Here is a 6,879-nt window from a genome sequence, read left to right on the forward strand (position 1 = left end):
TATTATATTATATAAAGGTTGGTATTAAAAAAAACAACCTGCTATGTTTCACTCCCAGTGTCTCTCTCTACTTCTCTTTCCATCTACTCTTTGCTGATGTCATTTGGTAGTACCGTCCCCTGTGTTTAAAGTCGTTCTAGGGGATATTTTTCCATCTCTGCCTCTGTGTGTTTCTCATTTAAGGGCATGCTGTAGGCTTTAAGGGTGCAACAGATGGCCTGGCAGGGAGAGATGCTGTTCTGCTGTTCCGGTTGAATTGTTTTCCAAAAGAAACAGCTTGAAACTGTGGTTGTGTTGATCGGTGGGTTTGTTCTGTTTTACCTCCACACAGGAGGGAGCTCCACTGCAGATGTTCATCGCTCCATCTCTGGTGACACCGTCACCTTTCAAACACCTCCAAGCAGAGCAGGCATCTGTCAGATGAAAAGCCTACAGACGAGAAGGAAAACTGCTATTTTGGTAAAATAGTGAGAAAACAAAACTTTTGTGCCAAAACTTTTAATTACTCAGTGCTTGATAAATATGTGCTTTTCAACCCTCATTTTAAAACAGTGGATAATACACATTTTTCAGCACAATACTGGGAGGGAACTGTTGAGGTCAAAAGTTTACATACACCTTGCAGAATCTGCAAAATGTTGATTATTTTACCAAAATAAGAGGGATCATACAATATGCATGGTATTTTATATTTTAGTACTGATCTGAACAAGATATTTCACATAAAAGATGTTTACATATAGTCCACAAAAGAAAATAATAGTTGAATTTATAAAAAAATATTGTTTTCGTAAGTTTACATACGCTGTTGCCTGAATGATCCACAGCTGTTTAGTTTTGTTTAGTGATAGTTGTTCATGAGTCCTTTGTTTGTCCTGAACAGTTAAACTGCACACTGTTTTTCAGAGAAATCCTTCAGGTCCCACAAATTATTTGGTTTTTCAGCATTTTTGTGTATTTGAGCCCTTTCCAATAATGACTGTGTAATGTTGAGATCCATCTTTTTACACTAAGGATAACGGAGGGACTCATATGCAACTATTACAGAAGGTTCAAACGCTCACTAATGCTTCAGAAGGAAACACAATGCATTAAGAGCCCAGAGGGTGAAAACTTTTGAACAGAATGAAGATGTGTAGCCAACATTTTTCATATTTTGCCTAAATATCATATTATTTTTCATTTAATGCTGCCCTTCAGAAGCTACAGTCCCTCAGTTTTCCTCAGTGTGAAAAGATGGATCTCAAAATCATACAGTCATTGTAGGAGGGTTCAGACACACAAAAATGCTGAAAAACCAAAGAATTTGTCGGACCTGAAAGATTTTTTTTTAAGAACAGCGAGCAGTTTAACAGTTCAGGACAAAGAAGGGACTCATGAACAACTATCACTAAATGCCAAAAAAAGAGGGTGAGTACATTTTCAGCAAAATTTCATTTTTTGGGTAAACTGTTCCTCCAGAAACAGCAGCAGTTGAACTCTATGAACTCCACTAGTTCAATATCTGATGATTATGTTCTCCAGCATTACTGAAAAAGCTGAGTTGTGAAATGAGAATAACGGCATTAAAGAGAATCCCTGCACTAATATGACATGTCATATTGACAGGAGTAGACAGAGATGTTTAAATGATGTTTGATGAAACAAAAAAGACACTTTTAGCTTTTTCCCTCTAGCAAAGATGCTCTACACAGCACATCCTAAGGATAGAGTGCAAAAAGATCAGTGCTGTGTAATTGCTTGAACTTGGCAAAACCACACTCACATGCACGCACACACTCAGCCCCAAACAAGGATGTTTGCCCCTTCATTCATCTCAGGAGGCGGTGGCGCTTTCAACATATTGGCATTTCTGAGCCGCTTTGCGGTAATTGTCAGTCATGTGGCAGTTGCTCGTTTGTTTTGCTGACATTTTGCCTTTGCCTGATTGTGTATTTAACGGTGGGAAGGGAGGAGAAATTAATTGGAGTGGGGCCTAATCTGTCTGCCTGAAATGTCACCTCTGTATTGCCCATGCCGACTCTGACACTGTGGCACGGAAAGGAGACACAAAGAAAAGGGTGGGAGCACGAAGGAGAAAGAGTAAAAGAAAAAAAAGCGAGCTGTTAGCATGCATTTACATATAATCACTTCACTGACATTCAGAGCAATTCTAGAAGAACAGAGACTGAAAGAGTGAGGAGAGAACGAGGAAGAGGAAGCTCTTGATTACCGCTCCACTGGGTGTTTGGACCAAATATTAGCTCACTAATGTGAGGAAATTACCACACCGTAAGAGGTGTGCCTCCTCTGGCAAGTCTATAGATTTTCCACATGAAGGAAAGTAAACACAACTGAAATCTCTTTAATATCTCAATTGCTTCTCTTACAATGCGATTCATGGAGTTTTGAAAAAACCTCCTGAAAGACTCATGTAATGCAGTGTTGCCAAATCCAGCGAAATCGGGCTACTTTAACACTGTTGCCATGGGTTGTTTTTCCATGTCCGCGGGTTGAATAATGTGTATACTGCTCCAATATCGTGATATTTAGCCCCTGGTATGCGAATTTTGACCCCCGTCGAAAATGCCATTGGGCTACTTTTGGCCTAGGTTTGACGAGCAATTTTGCAGGTTTTGTTGTGAAAACCTGGCAACCCTGAAGTAATCCCATGTTTCAACCACTTTTCTGCCAAAATTGGGCCTAAAAAGCTGATATTCAGCATTTTTATGCATTACAAGCTGGGTTAATAGTTAACAGCTAAAAGTTATTTAAATATATAATGGATAAAATGTAGAGTAATAAAAATATAAAAGTAATACAAATATAACAAAATATATAAATCACTTAGTATCAGAAAGAAAAAAAGCTGCTCTGATTCACCTCTCCTCAAATACATACAAAAATCATCACTAAAGTTCTAACAGAAATGCATTACTATTGTGCAGCAAAAAACACTTCTTATAGTATTAATAACAGTAATTATAAAAAAAAATGTCTAAAATTTTCATCCATGCTTTAATTTAAACTATAAACCTTTGTAATGCCAAAAACATTTGCTAAAATTAGTTATTGTTTAGATTTTATTTGAAAAGACTAATTAAACAGGTAACACTTTACAATAAGGTTCATTAGTTAAACATTAGTTAATGTATTAACTAACATGAACTAACCATGAGCAATACATTTGTTACTGTATTTACTAATCTTTATTAACGTTAGTTAACGGAAATACAGTTGTTCATTGTTTGTTCATGTTAGTTCACACTGCATTAACTAATGTTAACAAGATTTTAATAATGTATTAGTAAATGTTGAAATTAACATTAACAAATATTAATAAATGCTGTATAAGTGCAGTTCATTATTAGTTCATGTTAACTAATGTGGTTAACTAATGTTAACTAATGAACCTTATTGTAAAGTGTTACCATTAAACAGTTAGTTTTAGTTCATTAGATTACCAATATTTTTGATAATGAAAAAATCATAAAACAAAACAAACAAAAATCCAGAAACATAATACAAAATGAAAATGCTGATTTTTTTTTTAAGTTACACATTTCATGAAACACTATTATTGTTAAAATTTTAATAAATGGTCAAATTGTTTAAGTTTTATGAATTCACTTACATTAGACATTCTTTTTGATCATTAAGGAGTAATTCTAAAACTATTTAAACGGGATCCTGAATCCTGAAGACAAAAAAGTATAATAATTTTCACAATAAAATATTAGGCAAAACAACTGAACATTGTTGGACATTGATAAAAATAAAAAGTAATACTTTAAATTAGCATGTGACCACAAAATTGAGATTTATACATCTGAAAGAGGAAAAATAAGCCTTTCATTGATGTAAAGGCTTGTTAGGATAGGACAATATTTGGCTGAGATACAACTATTTAAAAATCTGTCATCTGAGGGTGCAAATAATCAAAATACTGAGAAAAACGCTCTTAAAGTTGTCCAAAGGAAGTTCTTAGCAATGCATATTACTAATCAAATATTACATTTTAATATATTTATGGTAGGAAATTTACAAAATATTTTAATGGAACATGATCTTCATTTAATATCCTAATGATTTTGGCATAAAAGAAAAAATGGATCATTTTGACCCATACTACTTAAGAGTGATTTTGTGGTGCAGTGTGAAATATTAGAATGATTTCTAAAGGATCATGTGACACGTAACGCTGATATATAAATAAAATATATTTAAAATATGTTAAAATTCAAAACATGTAATGTTAAATTGTAGTAGCAGTAGTAATAAACTACTACTAAAAATTAAAAAAAAAAAAAAATTAAAAATCCCCAAACCTTTGAAAGTTAGTGTATAATTATACACTGTATATTTATGCTCAAACTCCAAGCCAACAATTGTTTTTTTCTCATAAGGAACTTAACAATTTTCCAAGTCCTCTGAAGAGTCTCAAGAGCTATAAAAAAACATCCGTTCAGCAATTCTTTGCCCCTTCAGAGGACATTCACAGCAAAGTGTCTAAACTAGTGTGAAGGAGTGTGCGTGTGTATTCGCAGGAACAGGAGAAAGAGGAAACACTGATCAAAGTGTGATAATCCACCAGTCCCGTTCCTTCCAAATCAAGCTTATCCCAGGAGACACCTTCAAAGTCCCCCACGTCTCGAGAGAGTAGCTAGTGAAAAGAACAGGAAGTTGGACGCGAGGAAAGTGGAAGTGGTGGGTGTTCTGTTAGTTTGAGGAATAATGAGTCTGAAAGGGTGGGAATAAAAGAGTCTGTTCCAATAATAGTGCTGCGGTGCTTTAGTAAAGTGTTCAGCTCCAAAAAGAGCCTTCGTTTGTGCTTGGAGAACAGAAAGGAGAGGGAGGAAATGACTAATGGCTCCTATACAAGGGTCAGGTGGTTAGTGGATATAGATAATACCGTTTTATCCTTCAGGAAACCTTATTTCACTCTCCCAGCCCGTGCTGAATCTTAGGTAAGGCTGAAGGCGTGCGGTGATGGATAGAACTTTCATAATGTTTTGAAGGATCGCGTCTGGAATCACTATGCCAACATTTCATCCAATACGCACAGCCTCGCCACCTTTCATCTGGGAAGTCAGAAAGCCATATCGACCGCCTTCCCCTTTTCCTATCACGGACTAATGACTGATGACCCTCACCCACAGACCGCCCAATAACCAGAGCGCTGAAGAACGCTTCATCTCTGAAAAGGGCAAACTCTTGGGTCCAAAGTGTCAAAACCATTTAAAAATTTGATAAAAGCTGACCTGAGTTTCATTTCCAGGTAAAAGTCACAAAACTGTTTAAGATCGCAATGGAACATTTGGTCTTGTTTTAGGTAGAAGTTTCCTGACATACAAACATACAGGGTGATATGGCAAAAATATCATATCACCATATATATATATATATTTTGGTAACACTTTACAATACGTGTGCACACATGTGCATTAATTTATGTTTAATTAATGCACTGATAATCACAAGTTAATGAAGAACTAAACAATTTATTAATGATTACTACATCAGCAACTAATGAACATTCTATATGATTCATAGATTAAGTAATAAATAAATTGTTATTAATTAAGTGTGTCATAATGTATTAATTCCCTAGTAACCAATTTTATTAACTAATAGTGTAAATTCATGTGTTAATTAGCAAAATGGGTTCAAGTCATGCATTTAAACTTCCAGTTGTCTGCTTTAATTAATCATTAGCTATAACTATATTACTTAACAATTAGTTAATATTTTTGTGCCCCAGTAAGTAAAGTCATAACATAATGATATCTTTGCAAATCATTAGCTAATGATTAATTAAAGCAGACAACTGGAAGTTTAAATGCATGGCTTCAACACATTAAGGCGCATAACTGACTAATTCTATATCATAACCACAATGACATATTATATAACAATTAGCTAATAGTTTTGTGCCTCAATAAGTAAAGTCATAACATTATGATATCTCTGCAAATCATTAGCTAATGAGTAATTAAAGCAGACAACTGGAAGTTGAAGTACATAGCTTTGACCACTGTAGTAACTAACACATGAATTTGCACTATTAGTTGATAAAATAAGTTATTAGGGAATTAATACATTATGGCACAATTAACTAATAACAATGTATTGATTACTTAATCTATGAATCATATAGAATGTTCATTAGTTGCTGATGTAGTAATCATTAATAAATTGTTTAGTTCTTCATTAACTTGTGATTATCTGTGCATTAATTAAACATGAATTAATGCTTATTTGTGCACACGTATTGTAAAGTGTTACCTATTTTTTTTTTATGAAAAATCACAATTTTATCACGATTATTTGTCATGTTGGTTTTACTCTTTTTCAATTTGTCTGCAGTACAACCCAACTAATTTCCCTATTTTTGTGTATGAAACAAAGTCTTACAGGGTACCAAAACATACAATAAACCAAGAATGGCAGATAGTTAGGCCAAAATGGGCAAAGATAAAAAAAACTTTATTATTTTATCTTTGTTATAAAAAAATAATAACAAAGATAAACTACAAATACACATTATACACACACACACACAAAAAAAAATTTTTTTTAGGAACAGCAGGTGTATTTAGCAGAAGCATTTAAGAAACTGAATGAACAAATATACAAATAAAACACTATCTACACTTCACTATGGAAGCCTGCCACTAAATAAAAAACAAAATTAAAGGGGGCATAACACACACTGTTTCACCCAATCTCATGTTAATGTTGAGTACCTATAGAGTAGTACTACATCCTTCATATCTTAAGTCTTTAGTTTTATCATATTTACCAAAGAAAGATACAGCTTTACGATTCTCTCAGAAAACAGCCGAGCTCTTGGAGGCGTGCTGTGGGCGGAGCTAAAGACATTTCTGACTTATAACAAAA

The sequence above is a fragment of the Garra rufa genome, chromosome 2 (genome assembly GCF_049309525.1).
Source record: "Garra rufa chromosome 2, GarRuf1.0, whole genome shotgun sequence".
Classification (NCBI taxonomy): Eukaryota; Metazoa; Chordata; class Actinopteri; order Cypriniformes; family Cyprinidae; genus Garra; species Garra rufa.